General features: G+C 48.7%; 1 pseudogene; it reads left to right on the plus strand.

The window, feature by feature from the left end:
- Positions 1-929: 929 nt before the first annotated feature.
- Positions 930-18,050, plus strand: LOC125507620 (annotated as a pseudogene).
- The last annotated feature ends 4,213 nt before the right edge of the window (positions 18,051-22,263 follow it).

Here is a 22,263-nt window from a genome sequence, read left to right on the forward strand (position 1 = left end):
CCGTTGGAGGGGGAGGCGGAGCGGAGAGGTTGGGGTCCATCCCACTGGGGAAGTCAGAGTCCCCCCCCCCCCATTTCCACCCCCACCGCCGTTGTGGTCGTCATTGGAGTCAAGGCCCGCGAAGGCGGGGTCCGGTGGAAGCTCCTGGGAGTGCATGACGAGAACGGATGCAATGGCAGCAAGGCCGGAGAAGCCGTCGACAAGGATTGTGTGAGGCACGTCAGTGAGGGTGTGGGATTTGATGGACACAAGGACGACGGAGTAATCCACCCCGGTGAGGCAAACGGGGTCGATCTTAATGGGGCAAGCAAAAGGGACAATGGAGTTGATGATTGTTGGAGTGAACCAATACTCGAGCGGGAAGTCCTCAATATGGAGGACGGAGACTGTGCCTAGGCAGAAGAAGAATCGGTTTTCGGTGTCCTCATGGCGCACAAGGCTAACGGTGTTGATCTGGAAAGAGAGACGGATGTTGAGGATGGAGATCTCATGCTCATAGGCCGGCCAAAGATGACCAAGCCAGCCCCGTAGGAGGAGGCCCTAATGAGCACGGGCGGGTTGCCTACCCCGGTGTGAAGAGCGCGGCGGATGCATGCCTGTGGAGAGGGGTGTGGGGGGGTGACGATGGCATAGGCGAGGTTTTGGAAGTGCTCTATGCGGGTGAACGGCATGAAAACGTTGGAGAAGTCGCGACGGTGCCTAGGGGGGAACCGAGGAAAACGGATTGTGTCGCGTCCGAATCAGTGGATTCCTCCCCCGATTGGAACTCGACCTTGTCCGGATCCTCTTCCTCCTCTATGGCCACGCCATCAACCTCGGCCGCGTCGGTTTTCTCAGGGAAGGAGAAGATGCGAGGCGGGGAGGGGGAGGCTTGGGGCAGGACCTGCTCGTCCACGGAGGAGGAGAGATCGAGGGGGATGAAGTCCGCCATGGCTGCAGGTGAAGTGGTGGGCGGGGGCTGGGAGGAGGTGCTCTCGGAGGGGAGCAAGAGTTGTGCGCTATGGTTGAGAGCGGGAGTGGTGGGTGGAATGGCTGTTGGCATGGGGATGGGGGGAGGTAAAATAGCCGTGCACCCATGCTGGGTGTGGCCCACGCTCCAGCACCGACGGCAGCTCACGGGATCCCGGTAGTCATGAACCTGGTGGTCAAGGGCTAAGCAACGGTAGCAACGAGCCATAGGGTTCAGCCGTTTGGGGGGGAGGGAGGAGAGGTGTCTGTGCATGCATGGGGCTTGCATGCTATAAGAAGAAAAAAGGAGGGCATGGGCATAATAAGTGTGGGGGAGCGCGCGCGCGGGCTGCCGCGTGGGAGCATGGCAGCCGAGGCGGCGTCAGGCATGCGACCTCAGGCGATCCGTTGTCACATCCCGTGGTCTGGGCGCTGACCTGCGCCGGGATGTCATGATTCGCGGGCCGAGGGGGGGAGGGGGTTGACCATACACGTGAGGGGAGGGATTGGGGGCAGTGGGCGCGTGCAGCGGGATTTGTGGATGGGCCAAGGTGTAGGATCTCTCCGGCCCCATAAGACGCAGAGGAGCATGCATGCGCGTGTTGGGGAACGTAGTAATTTCAAAAAAATTCCTATGCACACGCAAGATCATGGTGATGCATAGCAACAAGAGGGGAGAGTATTGTCCACATACACTCGTAGACCGTAAGCGGAAGCGTTATAACAACGCGGTTGATGTAGTCGTACGTCTTCACGATCGACCGATCCTCAGCACCGAACGTACGGCACCTCCGTGTTCAGCACACGTTCAGCTCGGTGACGTCCCGCGAGCTCACGATCCGGTAGAGATTTTGGGAAGAGCATCGTCAGCAAGACGGCGTGGTGACAGTGATGATGATTCTACCGACGCAGGGCTTCGTCTAAGCACCACTACGATATGACCGAGGGGGACGGTGATGATGATGCTACCGACGCAGGGCTTCACCTAAGCACCGCTACGATATGACCGAGGGGGATTATGGTGGAGGGGGGCACCACACACGGCTAAGAGATCAATGATCAATTGTTGTGTCCCTGGGGTGCCCCCTTGCCCCCGTATACAAAGGAGCTAGGGGGAGGCGACTGGGAGTAGGACTCCTCCTTTCCTCGTAGGAGTAGGAGAAGGGAAGGAAGGGAGAGAGGAAGAGAAGGAAAAGGGGTGCCGCCCCATCCTTGTCCAATTCGGACTAGAGGGGGAGGGGGCGCGCGGCAGCCCTTGGCCACCCCTCCTCTTCTCCCACTAGGGCCCATTAGGCCCAATATACTCCCCGGGGGTTTCCGGTAACCCCCCGGTACTCCCGTATATGCCCGAAACCTCCCGAAACACTTCCGGTGTCTAAACATAGTCGTCCAATATATCGATCTTTACGTCTCGACCATTTTGTGACTCCTCGTATTGTCCGTGATCATATCTGGGACTCCGAACTACCTTCGGTACATCAAAACACAAAAACTCATAATACCGATCGTCACAGAACTTTAAGCGTGCGGACCCTACGGATTCGAGAACTATGTAGACATGACCGAGACACATCTCCGGTCAATAACTAATAGCGGAACTTGGATTCTCATATTGGTTCCTACATATTCTACGCAGATCTTTATCGGTCAAACCGCATAACAATATATGTTGTTCCCTTTGTTATCGGTAAGTTACTTGCCCGAGATTCGATCATCGGTATCTTAATACCTAGCTCAATCTCGTTACCAACAAGTCTCTTTACTTGTTCCGTAGTGCATCATCCCGTAACTAACTCATTAGTCACATTGCTTGCAAGGCTTATAGTGATGTGCATTACCGAGAGGGCCCAAAGATACCTCTCCAACAATCGGAGTGACAAATCCTATTCTTGATCTGTGCCAACTCAACAAACACCATCGGAGACACTTGTAGAGCACCTTTATAATCACCCAGTTACGTTGTGACGTTTCGTAGCACACAAAGTGTTCTTCTGGTATTCGGGAGTTGCATAATCTCATAGTCATAGGAACATGTATAATTCATGGAGAAAGCAATAGCTGTAAACTAAACGATCAAGTGCTATGCTAACGAAATGGGTCAAGTCAATAACATCAATCTCCTAATGATGTGATCCTGTTAATCAAATGACAACTCATGTCTATGGCTAGGAAACTCAACCATCTTCGATCAACGAGCTAGTCAAGTAGAGGCATACTAGTGACACTATGTTTGTCTATGTATTCACACATGTATCATGTTTCCGGTTAATACAATTCTAGCATGAATAATAAACATTTATCATGATATGAGGATATAAATAATAACTTTATTATTGCCTCTAGGGCATATTTCCTTCAGTCTCCCACTTGCACTAGAGTCAATAATCTCGATTACACAGTAATGATTCTAACACCCATGGAGTCTTGGTGCTAATCATATTTTGCTCGTGGAAGAGGCTTAGTCAACAGGTCTGCAACATTCAGATCCGTATGTATCTTGCAAATCTCTATGTCTCCCACCTGGACTTGATCTTGGATGGAATTGAAGCGTCTCTTGATGTGCTTGGTTCTCTTGTGAAATCTGGATTCCTTTGCCAAGGCAATTGCACCAGTATTGTCACAAAAGATTTTCATTGGACCCGATGCACTAGGTATGACACCTAGATCAGATATGAACTCCTTCATCCAGACTCCTTCATTTGCTGCTTCCGAAGCAGCTATGTAGTCCGCTTCACACGTAGATGTTGGGGAACGTAGTAATTTCAGAAAAATTTCCTACGCACACGCAAGATCATGGTGATGATAGCAATGAGAGGGGAGAGTGTCGTCCACGTACCCTCGTAGACCGTTAAGCGGAAGCGTTAGGACAACGCGGTTGATGTAGTCGTACGTCTTCACGATCGACCGATCCTCGGTACCGAACGTATGGCACCTCCACGTTCAGCACACGTTCATCTCGGTGACGTCCCGCGAACTCATGATCCAGTAGAGCTCGGGGAAGAGTTTCGTCAGCACGACGGCATGGTGACGATGTTAATGAAGCTACCATGGCAGGGCTTCGCCTAAGCACCGCTACAGTATGACCTTGGTGGATTATGGTGGAGGGGGGCACCGCACACAGCTGGGAGAGATCTTTGTGATCAACTTGTGTGTCTAGAGGTGCCCCCTGCCCCTGTATGTAAAGGAGAAAGGGGGAGGCCGGCCGGCCCTTGTTGGTGCGCCAGGAGGAGGAATCCTTCTCCTAGTAGGAGTAGGATTGCCCCCTTTCCTACTTGTCGGTGTCAAAACCGGCGGATCTCGGGTAGGGGGTCCCGAACTATGCATCTAAGGCGGATGGTAACAGGAGGCAGGGGACACGATGTTTTACCCAGGTTCGGGCCCTCTTGATGGAGGTAAAACCCTACGTCCTACTTGATTTATTCTTGATGATATGAGTATTACAAGAGTTGATCTACCACGAGATCGGAGAGGCTAAACCCTAGAAGCTAGCCTATGGTATGATTGTATGTTGTCCTAAAAACTAAAATCCTCCGGTTTATATAGACACCGGAGGGGGCTAGGGTTACACAAGGTCGGTTACAAAGGAGGAGATATACATATCCGTATTGCCTAGCTTGCCTTCCATGCCAAGTAGAGTCCCATCCGGACATGAGACGAAGTCTTCAATCTTGTATCTTCATAGTCCAACAGTCCGGCCAAAGGATATAATCCGGCCATCCGGATACCCCCTAATCCAGGACTGCCTCAGTAGCCCCTGAACCAGGCTTCAATGACGATGAGTCCGGCGCATAGTTGTCTTCGGCATTGCAAGGCGGGTTCTTCTCCATCTTCCGAACGTTTGTAAAGCAGTGTCCGGTCCCATAAATGTTTGGACCTCTTGGCTTCTGTGCCCAATAAGGGCTATCTCCCATGCGTCGAATGAATACGAGGCGCCAGGGCGTTTTTACATTCACCCCCCTACCCAGATAAATAAATTATCTATTAAAGGGACGGCGATCCTTAGATCCAATCCATACCATCCTCCCCCAGCGAGAATCCATCAGAGCGCGTTTCGGAAAGATCCATTCCATCATGGCCGACCTCCGCAGCTCCTCCTCCCGCCCCTGTAGCCCTAAGCCCTATGATTGGGAGAGGTTTTCAGTCCCGCACAGTCGATTAGTCGAACTGCAGACTAAGGGATTTCTCCCTCCGGCGTACATGGTGCCCGTTCGAGCCGGGCTCGCCACCTACAATGGCGGGGAGCAAGCGGAGAGCTTTCCCTGCCCCTCTATGGGGGAACGGGTCTGCCTTGTTCCCTATTTATTAAGGGGACTCGCATTTCCAATTCATCCGTTCCTCCGCGGGCTCCTGGAGTTCTATGGCCCCCAATTACACAATTTCACCCCTACCTCCATCCTACATATTGTCGGCTATGTTGCTCTCTGCGAGTTGTTCCTGGGTTGCGAGGCTCACTTCGAGCTGTGGAAAAGGCTATTTTGCCTCGTCCCTCGCACACAGAGGGGGTCACTTTGTCAAGTGGGCGGAGCCGAAATATGGCGCATCGCCGATACCGGATACCTGTCCGGTACCCCGAAGAAGTCGTCCGAAGACTGGCCTTTAGAATGGTTTTATATGGAGGACGTTCCCCTTCCGTACCCTGTTCGGCGGGGTCTTCCTGAGTTCAACAATGCTCCTCTGAAGAAATGTCGAAGTTGGCGCCCACGGAGCCCCTAGGTGGAAGATAATGGAGAAGTCCTCTATCTGATGAACCGGATTAAAGCACTGGCTCGATCAGGATTGGCAGTAATCGAAGTTATGTTGATTTGCATAATGCGGGGAGTGCAACCACTTCAATATCATGGACACCCCTTGTGGTGTTTTAACGGGGCGGACGACGCCACCCGCTGCGGGCGTAAGGGTCCGGACAATGCTACCGCTTTAGCGAAAATTCTATCTGAATTGTTCAAGGGTGAGGAAGAGGAGTTCACCCGCATCAAGCCACGGGATGGATTCTCCATGTACAATCCATCAAGCTGGGTAAGTTATATCTCCCTACTCCCATTTTTCCCGCATTCTTTGTCGTAAGTATTCACCTAGCCACTTTGCGGCAGGAACTGCGAAAAGCCATAAAGGAGGTCAGAAGCCCTTCTCCACAACCAGAGGACCCTGACCGGGCCCTCGACTCCGGACTTGAAGAAGATTCGGTTATATTCGTGGAGCTGATAGACCGGCAGTTCTATCAGTTAAGCTGCGATGATGCCATGGTGGCCATTACGGCCTACTATCCCGGACTGCTCCCTGCATCGCACGTAAGAAAAACCAAAAATCCCAACTCCAAAACTAGGATCCCCTTTTAGACACTTCACCCACCATATACACATGGCATTTTTATAGGGAAGGCATTCGGGACGCCCTGCCGAACCCGCAGCAACGCGCCAACAAGAGACACCAAGGCCGGGTAGGCCAAAGAGGAAGGTGGTCAAGATGGAGATGCCGGGGCAAAGGTATGACAAACCCCGCTTTGTGGTTGTCGTCTTTCTCGAAATATAATGATGCACGTGTTTCTTTAATAGAAAAAACGCTCGCCGGAATATGTCCGACGATGTTACTAATCACGCCTCCACCAGTCGGGCACTAGGACCGGACATAGAGGCGGAAACCGATATGGGGCGGGCGCCGGATAATCCCCGTACAAAGGATGCGGATAGATTATCCGCTACAAACTCAGAAGTGGAAAGCGCCATGAATCGTAGGCGCCGCCGGGCCGTACTCCACGACGCTTGTTTCTCACCAGAGGCATTTGATGCCTTCAATTCTGGAGAGGCGTACCTCCGAGCTACTCAAGATGGTCTAGCCAGAGCCACGGATCAGTATGTAAAGGATGTACGGGTAAGTAAATCTGACGATTTATATGTATCAGTAGCCCCTGAGACTTGAAACAGATAGCAGAACTGATTTAAGGATCATCTTTATTGTGCAGGTTCTTACAGAGAAGAATACTAGGCTGTCACAGGAGCTAGAGGAATGCAAGACCCAACTACGGGCCGCTGTTGCCGCATTGCAGGAACCGAAAAAGTCACCCGCTGGTAACATTTACTTTAAAGAATGATGTTTACCATATAGTGTGCGGCGTGGCTGCAGATCTAACAATAGATGTTGCAGATGAATCCGGAGAAAATCCGGAGGACCAGCATATTATGAGACAGCTAGAGGCTGGCAAACGCGTGCTGACTGAGGTTAGGCGGGAGAAAAACAATCTCCAAGACGCCAATATCAAGCTGAGCGTGGAACTAAAAGACGTTCGAGCCCAGCTTGCAGACTCCGAGAAGGAGAATAAGCGGCTTCGGCGCGGCATTTTCAGTAAGTGCTTGAACGAATCCTTTTAAAGGAGTTCGGCGAAGAAGTCGACTAACAACGTTATGTCTGTAGGTATGCTGACGGGTCGTCCCGCGGAGGAAATGCCCGGGTCTGCGGGTGATCTTCTATCCGAGCTCTCACATCTGCACGAACAAGTTCGACAGGTGATGCAAGGTGTTGCCCAGGCCTTGTGGCCATCCGTCTCCCTGCCAGAGGGCGTTGCAGAGCTTACGGAGAAGCTCAAGGGAGCATGGCGGCGCTTCCTTTTATGGAAGATATCGGCCTGCCGACAGGGTGCCAGAGAAGCCTGGGCCATGGTGAAGACGCGGTATACCAAGGCAGACCCAAATCACATGGCCGAGGTCGGACCTGTGGGGCCCGACGGAAAAGAGATCCCCGTTAGCTTAGTTTATGGGCAAGTAGAATTAGCCGCAAAGTATTCCCAACAGGATTGTAAGCTAGACCGTCTGTTGGATGGTATAGAAGAGGAATTTAGTTAGTCTGCATGACTATGTAATTAAAGTGACATGTACAATGCCTTCCAGCCGGATTGTAGATCATTTGTCTTGGCGGACCTTTTCACTTCAACCTCGGGACCCGATAGTCCGGACTGTATCCGAATACCTGCTCAGTTATATAAGAACCGGGCTATGCGTGGAGACCAGGCGTAGGGGTCATTAGTGCTTGAACAGACAAGTGCCCAACTAGTTATGTTATATTACATGGGTAGTAAGAAACATCTTCCAGGGAGAATAGTTCCGTTAAGGGTTCCTTTCCCTGGATAAGCATGCCATAAAGTGCATGTCCGGACTGTGATAGGAAACGCAGGAAAAACATCTGGGGGCAAATATGGACAAATAAATAAAAATCATCTTTTGTTCACCGACGGAATATTCCCTTAAGAACACTAGCTTTCGGCTTCACCCAGTCTGAGGTACACATCCGGCTGACCCGACAGTAACAATCACGGAGGTGCTCCCCTTATGCCCTAGCCGAATTAACAGGAACGTAGGGCATAAATACAAGAGCCAGGCAACCCAGCTTGGCCAAAACTTAAGTCATATCGACGCATATAATGGCGAAAAAAGGTACATGCGGAAGCATGACACACGTGCGGGGCATGAGGACCAAATAAATAATTACGCTTCTGTGAAAGAAGCCCCCAGGTATGATGAGCGCGGCTAGCGCATCTATAATGTGCAAGCGAGGCACAAATTGGCCCTTGAAGGCATAGAGAAAGAATAAAAGAAAGGAAGAAAGAAAAACAAGACAGATAATGTATATGCAAAAAATGGACAAAGGGAGGGGACGAACATGGAGTTCGGTGCTAGGCGTAGAATCTTCGGAGCCTCGCCGTGTTCCATGGGTTCGGCTTGAGTCGACTAGTCGATGCATCCCGCAGTCGGTACGCTCCACCGGTCAAAACTTGGTCAATAATGAAGGGACCTTCCAATTTGGGCTCGAGCTTGTTCTTTTTCTTATCCGGCAGGCGTAGAACTAGTTCGCGAACGTTATATGTTTTGGCCCGTACTTCTCTGTTTTGGTATGTTCGAGCCTGTTGCTGATAAAATGCGGAACGGGCTTTGGCTACGTCATGCTCCTCCTCCAGGGTGTCCAGACTGTCCTGCCGATCGAGCTCGGCTTCTCTTTCTTCGTACATGCGCACTCGAGGTGAGTCATGAATTATGTCACAGGGCAAGACTGCCTCTGCGCCGTACACCATAAAGAAGGGTGTATATCCGGTACTATGATTCGGCATGGTGCGCATCCCCCAGAGTACGGAGTCAAGCTCCTCTACCCAGTGCGTGTTAGACTCCGTTAAGGAACGCACTAATCTGGGTTTAATGCCGCTCATTATAAGACCGTTTGCTCGCTCGACTTGGCCGTTGGTTTGTGGGTGATAGACTGAAGCATAATCGAGCTTGATGCCCATTTGCTGCACCAGAGTTTTACCTCATCGGCTGTGAAGTTTCTGCCATTGTCAGTGATGATGCTGTGGGGGACGCCATAACGGTGTACGACCCCAGATATGAAGTCTATCACCGGTCCGGATTCGGCTGTTATAACAGGTTTGGCCTCTATCCATTTGGTGAATTTATCCACCATGACCAGTAAGTATTTTTTTCTTGTGGGTTCCCCCTTTAAGGGGTCCAACCATGTCAAGCCCCCAGACCGCGAAGGGCCACGTAATGGGGATTGTTTGGAGGGTGGTAGGTGGCATGTGGCTTTGATTTGCAAAGAGCTGGCAACCGGCGCAACGTTGGACCAAGTCATGTGCATCTGCCCGGGCCGTTGGCCAATATAATGCTGTACGGAAGGTCTTGCTTATGAGAGCCCGGGCTGCGGCGTGGTGACCGCCGAGTCCGGCGTGGATTTCTGCCAAAAGGTTCCGCCCTTGCTCTTCGGAGATGCACCTTTGAAGGACTCCGGTAGTGTTGTTTTATACAATTCTCCCTCGTGGACCTTGTAGGCCTTAGATCGCCGCACAATGCAGCGTGCCTCATTTTGGTCCTCCGGAAGTTCCTGCCTAGTTAGGTAGGCCAGGAATGGTTCTGTCCACGGGGCTATAATTGCCATTATTACGTGGGTTGAAGTTGTTATTTCGGTGGCGGAACCTCCGATTGTGTCAGAGTGTTCGGTATCGGGCATTTTGGCCGGGTCCGTACTATTGTTACCAGTGTCCCCTTCCCATACTACGGATGGCTTGAACAGCCTTTCCAGAAATATGTTGGGGGGACCGCATCGCGTTTTGCGCCGATGCGGGCGAGGATATCCGCCGCTTGATTGTTTTCCCGAGCCACATAGTGAAATTCGAGCCCCTCGAACCGAGCTGACATTTTCAGGACGGTGTTTCGGTAGGCCGCCATTTTCGGATCCTTGGCGTCAAAGTCTCCATTTATTTGGGATATTGCAAGGTTTGAATCCCCACGCACCTCCAGGCGTTGAATGCCCATGGAGACTGCCATCCGAAGACCATGCAACAGAGCTTCGTATTCGGCTGCGTTGTTGGAGTCTGTATACAATATTTGCAGTACGTACTGAACGGTATCTCCAGTTGGGGACGTCAAGACGACGCCAGCCCCTAGACCAGCCAGCATTTTAGACCCGTCGAAGTGCATGATCCAATTGGAGTATGCGCCATACTCTTTAGGGAGTTCGGCCTCCGTCCATTCGGCGACAAAGTCGGCCAATACTTGCGACTTAATGGCTCATCGAGGTTTGTATGTTATGTCGAACGGGAGGAGCTCAATGGTCCATTTAGCAATCCGGCCCGTAGCGTCGCGGTTGTTTATAATATCATTAAGTGGCACTTCCGAGGCTACTGTAATCGAAAACTCTTGAAAGTAGTGTCGCAGTTTCCGGGATGCCATGAATACCGCATAGGCTATCTTTTGATAATGTGGGTACCGTGATTTGCATGGAGTAAGGACAGTGGATACATAGTATACCGGCTTTTGAAGAGGGAATTTATGTCCATCAGCTTCTCGTTCGACGACGAGCACTGCGCTTACAACTTGATGAGTTGCCGCAATGTACAACAGCATTGGTTCGTTGATGTTTGGCGCGGCCAGAATTGGGTTGGTTGCCAAAATGGCCTTTATTTCTTCCAATACGGCTGTGGCAGCGTCCGTCCACTCAAAGTGTTCGGTGCGCCGAAGGAGGCGATAAAGGGGTAACGCATTTTCTCCTAAGCGGGAGATAAAGCGGCTTAGAGCCGCCACGCATCCAGTTAACTTCTGGATTTGTTTGAGGTATGTTGGGGTAGCCAACTGTGACAAATCTCGGATTTTGGTCGGATTAGCTTCAATACCTCTACTGGAGACAATGAAACCCAGGAGCTTTCCGGCTGGTACGCCCAAAACGCATTTTTCCAGATTGAGCTTGATGTCATATGTTCGGAGGTTGTCGAATGTGAGCCTCAAGTCGTCTATCAAAGATTCGACGTGTTTGGTTTTGACGACCACATTGTCTACGTATGCCTCTACTGTTTTGCCGATTTGTTTCTCCAGACATGTCTGAATCATGCGCTGATATATTGCGCCACCGTTTTTGAGCCCAAAAGGCATTGTGTTGAAACAGAAGGGACCGTATGGTGTGATGAATGTCGTTGCGGCATGGTCGGACTCCGCCATCTTGATTTGGTGGTAGCCGGAGTATGCGTCGAGGAAACACAATGACTCGTGTCTTGCGGTAGCATCGATAATTTGATCAATGCGGGGTTGGGGGAAAGGATCCTTTTGGCAAGCTTTATTGAGGTCCTTGAAATCGACACAAAGGCGCCAGGATTTATCCTTCTTTGGTACCATCACTAGGTTTGCTAGCCAGTCCGGGTGTTTTATCTCTCTAATGAATCCGGCCTCCAATAACTTGGCTAGTTCCTCTCCCATGGCCTGTCTCTTAGGTTCGGGGAAACGCCGAAGAGCTTGCTTGACCGGCTTGAATCCCTTTAGGATATTGAGGCTATGCTCGGCCAGCCTGCGTGGGATTCCTGGCATGTCTGAGGGGTTCCAGGCGAATATGTCCCAATTCTCGTGCAGGAACTCTCGTAGTGCGGCATCCGCGGCGGGTTTAACTGTGCCCCGATGGAGGCTGTTTTTGTGGGGTCCGTTGGGTGGACTTGGAATTTGACTATTTCATCCGCTGGTTTAAAAGAGGTGGACTTGGATCTCTTATCGAGTATCACGTCGTCCCTGTCCACTGTGGAGCGTAGCGTGGTTAATTCCTTGGCCGAGAGGGCTTCGGATAATGCCTCGAGGGCCAGTGCGGATGTTTTGTTTTCAGCATGGAGTGCTGTGTCCGGATCACTAGCGAGGGTGATGATTCCGTTGGGCCTAGGCATTTTGAGCTTCATGTACCCATAATGGGGTATGGCTTGGAAGATTGTGAACACCTCACGTCCTAAAAGGGTGTGGTATCCACTGCTGAAGGGGCCACTTGAAATGTAATTTCTTCGGACCTATAATTCTCTGGCGTACCGAATACCACATCTAGTGTGATTTTCCCAGCGCATCGTGCCTCCCGACTGGGTATGATTCCCCTGAAGGTTGTGCTACTTTGCTCAATGCGGTTCCAGTCTATTTCCATTTTTTGAAGAGTTTCCTCATAGATGAGGTTTAATCCGCTGCCACCGTCCATGAGTACTTTGGTGAGTCGAAAGCCGTCCACAATTGGACTGAGGACCAGTGCGGCTGGTGCTCGGGTTGTTCGGAATTTAGGTTCATCACTGGCATTGAAGGTAATAGCCGTGTCACTCCAAGGATTTATTGCTGCTACGTGGCAGATTTCGTCCATGCTGCGGAGTGTTCGCTTGCGCCTATTATTTGACGCAAAGGTCTCAAAGACTGTTAACACCGTATTGTTATCCGCGGGATGGTGCTCTGTGGCATTTGGGATAAGAAGATCCTCACCACTTTTGGCCACCTGCCGGAGTATCCAACATGCTCTAAGGCTGTGCGTTGGTATTGTATCCGCTGTACTATGAATTTTGCAGGGTCCATTAAGCCATCCCTCCAGTACGGTTCCATGCCCTGTAGAGGATTTTTGTTTCTTTGAAACTAGCTCGGGTGTCTTACGATAGTGCACCCTTTTACTTCGGACTAGGTGTGTATTCGAAGCCGGATTATCCCAAAATTTTGTTTCGGTTTTCCAGGCGTTTTCCATCGCACAGTACTTTCGTACTATGGATGCCAAGTCAGCGAAACGTGATATGTCACGGCGACTTAAGGCGTTAAGGATTCCCTTGTCCGTGCAATTATTGCAAAAAAGTGAGACTGCATCTTCCTCGCGACAGTCCTTAACCTTGTTCATCACAAGGAGGAATCTGGCCCAATAATGATGTACTGTTTCAAGGGGCTCTTGCCTGATGTGGGAAAGATCATTTATGTCTGGGTGGGTGGGTGGATTTGAGTCCGAACCCCTACCCAATCTGAGACCCAGGGGCCGAGGAGTTTCCAATCTTGGAAGTTCGGGTTCTGGAGTGTTACCCGATAAATCTGGCCCGCTGCCTGATTCTAGGTTCAGGGCTTGGGTGATGTCCTCCCGTAAGTGGGTATCCGGCTCGGGGAGCTCAGGAATCCAGACATACTTAGTCCTCAAAATAGAGGAAGAGTTGCTGGATTGTTCCTCCACCACCGCAACATGATGGGTGACCGATGGAGAGTTAATCTCCCTTTGATCGGGTTTAAGCCCAATCTGATCATAGTCCGTAGCGACTCCCAAGGCGGCGATGCGATCCAAGAGTTCGTTTAGGGAAGAGAGCTCCATTGGATCCATCTGCTCGGTGACTTCCGAGCCAACATGGAGGCTTTTTTTGATGACCCGAGAAGTCATCGTCGGTGCAGCGGCCGAACGGGCAGTCATGACGAAACCGCCTAGTCGAAGAGTTTAGCCAACAGGCAGAGCTCCCCCGGCGGTAATGTTGCTTTTAACAACGAGAAGAGGCATCCTTCCTTACGGCGACGTCACAGAGGAACTCTCAATGAAAGCACCAATGTCGGTGTCAAAACCGGCGGATCTTGGGTAGGGTTTTACCTCCATCAAGAGGGCCCGAACCTGGGTAAAACATCGTGTCCCCTGCCTCTTATTACCATCCGCCTTAGACGCACAGTTCGGGACCCCCCTACCCGAGATCCGCCGGTTTTGACACCGACACTACTCCTACTAGGAGGGGGAAAGGAAGGGAGAGAAAGAAAAGGAAAGGGGGGCGCCCCCCCTCTCCTAGTACAATTCGGACCAGAGGAGAGGGGGCGCACTGCCTGCCCTAGGCCGGCTCCTCTCTCTTTTCCTTTTGTCCCAACAAGGCCCATTAGCCCCCAGGGGGTTCCGGTAACCCCTCCGGTACTCCGGTAAAATCCCGATTTTACCCGGAACTATTCCGATGTCCAAATGTAGGCTTCCAATATATCAATCTTCATGTCTCGACCATTTCGAGACTCCTCGTCATGTCCATCATCATATCCGGGACTCCGAACTACCTTCGGTACATCAAAACATATAAACTCATAAAACTGATCGTCACAGAACTTTCAGCGTGCGGAACCTACAGGTTCAAGAACTATGTAGACATGACCGAGACATATCTCCGGTCAATTACCAATAGTGGAACCTGGATGCTCATATTGGTTCCTACATATTCTACGAAGATCTTTATCGGTCAAACCGCATAACATTATACGTTGTTCTCTTTGTCATCGGTATGTTACTTGCCCGAGATTCGATCATCGGTATCCCAATACCTAGTTCATTCTCGTTACTGGCAAGTCTCTTTACTCGTTTTGTAATGCACTATCCCGCAACTAACTCATTAGTTGCATTGCTTGCCAGGCTTATAGTGATGTGCATTACCGAGAGGGCCCAGAGATACCTCTCCGACAATCGGAGTGACAAATCCTAATCTTCAACAAGTACCATCGGAGACACCTGTAGAGCACCTTTATAATCATCCAGTTACCTTGTGACGTTTGGTAGCACACAAAGTGTTCCTTCTGTATTCGGGAGTTGCATAATCTCATACTCATAAGAACATGTATAAGTCATGAAGAAAGCAATAGTAGTAAACAAAAATGATGAAGTGCTAAGATAATGGAATGGGTCAAGTCAATCACATCATTCTCCTAATTATGTGTTCCCATTGATCAAATAACAATGCATGTCAATGGTTTGGAAACTTAACCATCTTTGATCAATGAGCTAGTCAAGTAGATGCATACTAGTGAGACTATGTTTGTCTATGTATTCAGACATGTATTATGTTTCTGGTTAATACAATTCTAGCATGAATAATAAACATTTATCGTGAAATAAGGAAATAAATAATAACTTTATTATTGCCTCTAGGGCATATTTCCTTCAGTCTCCCACTTACACTAGAGTCAATAATCTAGATTACACAGTAATGATTTTAACACCCATGGAGCCTTGGTGCTGATCATGTTTTGCTCGTGGAAGAGGCTTAGTCAATGATCTGCAACATTCAGATCCGTATGTATCTTGCAAATATCTATGTCTCCCACCTGGACTTGATCCCGGATGGAGTTGAAGCATCTCTTGATGTGCTTGGTTCTGTTGTGAAATCTGGATTCCTTTGCCAAGGCAATTGCACCAGTATTGTCATAAAAGATTTTCATTGGACCCGATGCACTAGGTATGACACCTAGATCAGATATGAACTCCTTCATCCAGATTCCTTCATTTGTTGCTTCCGAAGCAGCTATGTACTCCGCTTCACATGTAGATCCCGCCACGACGCTTTGTTTAGAACTGCTCCAATTGACAGCTCCACCGTTCAATATAAACACGTATCTGGTTTGCGATTTAGAATCGTTCGGATCAGTGTCGAAGCTTTCATCAACGTAACCATTTACGATGAGCTCTTTGTCACCTCCATAAACGAGAAACATATCCTTGGTCCTTTTCAGGTACTTCAGGATGTTCTTGACCGATGTCCAGTGATCCACTCCTGGATTACTTTGGTACCTCCCTGCTAGACTAATAGCAAGGCACACATCAGGTCTGGTACACAGCATTGCATACATGATGGAGCCTATGGCTGAAGCATAGGGAACACTTTTCATTTTCTCTCTATCTTCTGAAGTGGTCGGGCATTGAGTCTTACTCAACTTCACACCTTGTAACATAGGCAAGAACCCTTTCTTACATTGATCCATTTTGAACTTCTTCGAAACTTTATCAAGGTATGTGCTTTGTGAAAGTCCAATTAGGCGTCTTGATCTATCTCTATAGATCTTGATGCCCAATATATAAGCAGCTTCACCAAGATCTTTCATTGAAAAACTCTTATTCAAGTATCCTTTATGTTATCTAGAAATTCTATATCATTTCCAATCAACAATATGTCATCCACATATAATATTATAAATGCTACAGAGCTCCCACTCAATTTCTTGTACCGTCCGGAGGACAAACAGGTTCATGCAGATAATACAAGGTTGAACTTCCACGCTGGGAACATAGGGTACCACATAGAATTACTCAATGTATTATTTCTTGTCCGTGGAATTTATCAGAATGTGAGAGCAAGGGATCACCCAACGAATGGAAGGGCTAATTTCTTCAAGATCATTTCAGGTCTATAACTCATGGAGAGAAACAGACTTCTCGACTCAATGGTATTATGAAAATTACCTAGGTATGTTCTTGGTCTATAATTTGTAACATGCATTCTGATGATCCAGCGTAAGATATTATATTCTCTGGGCATCATCATATTAACATCACTCTTCTTATTTTAAAGATATTGCGTTCCTCTAGATTTTGTCAGGTTTTGTAACTTCCTATGTTACTGATTGTGTGTGTAGCACTTGCTCTACCAATAGCTTTTTTAGTATCTATTCTAGGGCTGAATGAGAATGCCATGCCAATCTAATTTATGGCCCCTGCATTTTTTATACCGCAAAATCATGTTTAACTTGAAAAGGTTAGCCTCAAGTATTGATGATGACTCTCATACGTAGAGGAAATGCAAGAAATTGCATTGGAATTGCAGCCAATAATTTTTTTTGAAGAGAAGACCGTAGAACAGAAAGTTCTATGGTAAATTTTTCATTAATAAATATATACAATTACATAGTAAGAGTCTAAAAGTTAAACCAATTCCTTGTTTGTGTAACATGATAAAAAATTATAATATGTGTTGCTCAGACCATTCTTTAATCTGCTTTGCTCTTTATGCTCTTGCTCTGATCTCGGTTGCTTGCAGACAATATTACATGTTGTATAGAACATTGTTACTGTATAGAAGATACTAACATATGCTATTTCATCCAGTCGGTGTTGTTTTAGCTTCTAGCATAGGGGGCACATAGCACAAAGGGTTAAAGAACATTGCATTTTAATTAATACTCTATTTTTGTACTTGCCCGGTGTATCTTTTTATTTCCAGTATTGAAATAGAGACTATAAAATTTCATGTTGGGTTTTCAATTAGGGTCGTTTGAAAATAACCAACCAATGCCGACCATACTTATCTACTCCCTCTGTTCACTATGATAAGATGTTCTAACTTTTTCTGAATTGGATGTACATAGATGCATTTTAGTGTGTTCATTCATTTCAGTCTGTATGTAGTTCATATTGAAATATTCAAAACATCTTATAATAGTGAATGGAGGGAGTATATTATATATGCAGTTACTGTAATCTGTTGATCACTGTTTCTGCAAAGTTTATGTGACAAAACCGTCGGTGCATAAATCAGGTCCGCAGCATGAAGAGAGCAAGAGACATTCGAGATCAACTGGAGGGACTTATGGAGAGAGTTGAGATTGAGGTCTGTTCAAATGCCAGTGACTTGCATGCTATTAAAAAGGCCATAACATCCGGCACGTATACTGATGATTCAGTTGTTTTATTTGTGCAAGTTGCCTGAGATGGATAAATCTAACAAGTGGGTACTTGTGGGTTGCAGGTTTCTTCCACCATTCTGCATGGTTGCAGAAGAATGGCTCATATAGAGCTGTCAAGAACCCCGAGACGGTCTTTATCCACCCTAGTTCAGGATTAGCACAGGAAAGTTGAGAGTTGTCGTATTTATTTTTACATCCTGGACATTCCATCGTCCTGAATGGCTGGTGAGAATTTCTCCGCACCTACCAACTAAAAGATGTCCACGACGGTAAGCATCAAACTTGATGTTATTTTCTTGGTTTAAGGGAAGAACTGTAGCTTACGAAACATTCCCCGTTTTATTTGTCCGCACAGCTGGTTCAAAGAAGCTGCCCAAGGGCCAAGGACGAGCTGCATTGTAGACTGCCTGGACTCATGAAGCCAGTGTTTGGACAGATTAGATGTTGCGTAAACAGTTTAGTTTCGAATATCGGATCGCGATCACAGCATGGCCGCTCTTTTCTGCCTTCTCTTATGTTACATTAGCTTACGTCTACTTGAACCTTTATTGCAATCATCAAGAAGTGTTACAAAGTGCTCGGCACCAGAAGTACAAGGGGACAAAGAGAGATAGAAAGAAAGAGGAAAAGTACATAGAGTTATAGGCTACAATCTCGCAGCTAAGTGGAACAACATAGAGGCCCAGTCGCGAAGCACAATTTGTTTCTGGGCATTCTTGCAGCGGTGAGACCAAAGACGAAGGTCATTTGCCATTGTGTTTGCAGTTGTGTGTAGATCCAGGTGTAAATCGTGGAAAACTTTGGCGTTCCTCCGCCGCCAAGTATTCTAGAGGACGGCCAGCAGGACAGTTGATCTTGTCTTGTTGGTGAGGTTCCCGTCCCAGGCGTGTAGTAGCCCCTGCGGCGCAGCAGGGCAAAGGCTATCCAGTTCCGCCCACAGCGGGCGTAGCCGTCGGCATTCGAACAGGAGGTGTTTGATGGTTTCGCATTGCGTGCAGAAGGGGCAGGCGTCGGAAGTAGTAATACCTCGCCGGAAGCGTTTGTCATTTGTAAATAGTCGGTCTTTGTTGGCGAGCCAGATGAAGATCCTGCACTTGTTCGGGGCATAGTTGCGCCAGATGGCTGGGGCGAAGACGTCTGTGGGCCTCGTCTTCCAAACCGCCGTGTAAGCCAGTTTAGTGGTGAGCGGCTTGCCTGCTTCCCTTGAGGTTCTGCAGTCCGGCACTTGCAAATTCACGTTTACCGTGGCCAAAATATTGCGTAGTTCATTCAGTTCGCATTCGGCTGTGTGGGATAGCCGTGGGGTTAGTTCCAGGTTCAGGTCGGGCGAAGCCAAAGCGCAAGCCATGGTAGTGTTGGGCCGGTTGGAGTGGGAGAACAGTGGATGGAAAAGCAGGGCTAAGGTGTGGGTGTAGTTAGGGAGCCAGAGGTCAAGCCAGAAGGAGGTTGTGGTCCCGTTGTCGAGTTGAACTGTGGTCATGGAGCGGAAAAGGTCGAGCCCTTTCATGATGTCGCGCCAAATAGGGGTATGATGAGTGGCTGTTGTGGACACGTCATAGGTGGTCGACTGGCCATACTTAGAAACGGTGTAGGAGGGTTCCCGCGAGCGGTGAACATCGTGCAGTCTCGAGATGTGCTTGAGAAGAAGACAGAGGTTCATTAGTCATCATCCCGTAACTAACTCATTAGTCACATTGCTTGCAAGGCTTATAGTGATGTGCATTACCGAGAGGGCCCAGAGATACCTCTCCGACAATCGGAGTGACAAATCCTATGCTTAATCTATGACAACTCAACAAATACCATCGGAGACACCTGTAGAGCACCTCTATAATCACCCAGTTATGTTGTGACGTTTGGTAGCACACAAAGTGTTCTTCTGATATTCGGGAGTTGCATAATCTCATAGTCATATAGTAACATGTATAAGTCATGGAGAAAGCAATAGCAGTAAACTAAACGATCAAGTGCTAAGCTCACGAAATGGGTCAAGTCAATCACATCATTCTCCTAATGATGTGATCCCGTTAATCAAATGACAACTCATGTCTATGGCTAGGAAACTTAACCATATTTGATCAACGATCTAGTCAAGTAGAGGCATACCAGTGAGACTATGTTTGTCTATGTATTCGTATTATGTTTTCGGTTAATACAATTCTAGTATGAATAATAAAAATTTATCATGATATGAGGAAATAAATAATAACTTTATTATTGCCTTTAGGGCATATTTCCTTCAGCGCGCAGCCAACGCCGATGACACCGGGCAGGCGGCCAGCTGAATCAGCTGGCGCGGGCCAATGGGAAGCGTGAGGAGGCCCGGCGTGAAAATGTCCAACGCGAGAGGCCGATTTGCTGTGGATACGGCAGCCCCAACAGGCCGACGTGGTGAGGCAGAGAGTGGCATGGATTCCATGAAAAGGTGCCCACGGGAATCACTACAGGAGATGGACGCGGGTGGCGACAAGCGTGCTTGGGAGAAGCGAGAGACAATTGTCGGCAACGCGGGAGAGCCACTGTCGACGCCCAAAGATGCGACAGCGGGAAGAGCCAAAGGCGGGGCAGCCCGCGCAGCAGAGGCAGAAGGCCAGGGCAGGACATCAGCAGCGAAAAGGCTAGGCATAGGCCGACCTACAGGCGGGGCATTGGCTAGGAAACAGACGACTAAACCTCTGTAATTAATCCCCTCTAGCGACAGAAGAAAATTTGCAATATTACGATTGGCCAGGGTAAAGGAGAATAAGCAGCTACTTAACTGAAGAATTAGCGGGTAAGCAGAAGGCGACCCGATCCAGCCATTAACCAGGAGAACGACGGTGGTGGCGCAGGCAGCAGCACCTCCATCCTAACAAGAGTGGGCGAAGCCAAGGCGGCCGACAGTGACGAACATACCGGAGATGAGAAGACCGAGAGCGAGTACTCCAGGAGAGCTTCACCCGGCGAGCGGAGAGGCGGCCCGACGACGGTGGCCGGAGCCCCCCTTAGCGCCGAGGGAGTGGAGGAGGCGAGGAAGCCAACGTGAAGACGCGTCCCGGCGCTAGTCGCGTCGACGGCGACCACTAAGAAATCCCTTGCAGGCCCGGGCACGGCATACCTCCCCGTGACGGGAGGGTAGCAAGCAGTCGGCGGCTTAGGCCCAAGGATGGAGGAGGTGGGGTATCCAGCTGGCCCCATGGCAGCGGGAAGGCCGGTCTCATAGGTGGCCGCCGTGGCCGGAGTGGCCGACGGCGGTGCGTGGAAGTCGCCTATGCTATCGCAAGAGTGGGACCGGAACCCAATGGCACTTTTTGACCTCCTATGTTACACTATATCACTCACCATGGTCCTGTCAACATGACCCACTGTTCTTGTACAAGTTTGTGGGTGTGCGTAGAGCTGTAGACAGTTCGGCACAACCCAGCGTTGGTCCTTCGTCATGCTCGGTTATCAAACGAACATACATTGGCTGCCACTGTACTGTATCAACATTAGATCGTCGACATCTGATTTTTTTGAAAAAGGGGACTCCCCGGCCTCTGCATCAAAAAGATACATACGGCCAACTTGAATAAATAAGAAAATAGGTTCAACAAATGTCTTACAGTTTGAACGAAAGCAAAAAAGCTCACAGAGGGCAATACAAAGTAAGCCGACATAAAGCCACAACTGGCTGGTAAAAGAAAGATAGAAAAACTAATTGCCTATCCTATTACAAGACCTCCATCCAAACCGGTTGAAAATAGCCCGAGCTACCATCTCTCACCTTTCCTATGTTAGGTTTTTTGATTTATAAGATTGAATCTTGTACTAATTTTTGTTGACACCAGATTTTGGCACGGCCAAGAACTTAATTAAGATGGCCTCAAATGGAGAAGTGCTCAAAGTGAGAAAGTTTCGTATCGTCAAAAGGAAAAACTTTGATATTTGGGTCATAGTCATTCGGTCTCATCTCTAAGGCCGAAGTTGTGTTCGAAGTACTATTTTGTATTCAAAACACTATTCGGCTGATTACGCCCCCAAGATGGCCTTATATGGGAAAAGTTTCTACACGGTTGTCTTCGTCTCGTCGAAACGATCGATTTCGATATAAAGATCGTCTCAATCCGAGGTCATATGCAAAAGTTAGAACCCGTACAGCGTGACCCTCCAGTGAGCAAAAATATGACGCCCGGAACCAGACACATATGTGGGTATGTCTGATGTGCTGCGTGAATAATTAGCTGTCTTGCACGAGTGATTGACCCTCGAGATGACCTCTGATGAAAAAACATTCAACATGAAAGTTGTTCGTCTCGTCGAAATGGTCAAGATTGCTTTTGGGCTTGTTTCCATTCGAGGTCGGTTATCACCTCAAAAAAGACCCACGGTATGCAGCCAGTTTTAGACCGAACAGTTTTGGAAAGTTCGGACAAAATCAATCTGAATTTGACTAGGATTTTGGACGTGAATCCAAGCCTTTTCCTTGCACGGAAAGTCCAGCCCCCTCTTATATACCTAAGGGGTGACGGCCGATTGAACAACACACAATCGAACAATCAATCTATCATCTTTTACCTTTACCTTTATCTCTCTCCCTTGTTCTTCTTCTTCTTCCTTGTTCTTCGTTCGTTCTTCTTCATTGCAGGGCGATGAA

This window comes from Triticum urartu, chromosome 5 (assembly GCF_003073215.2).
Source record: "Triticum urartu cultivar G1812 chromosome 5, Tu2.1, whole genome shotgun sequence".
Lineage (NCBI taxonomy): Eukaryota > Viridiplantae > Streptophyta > Magnoliopsida > Poales > Poaceae > Triticum > Triticum urartu.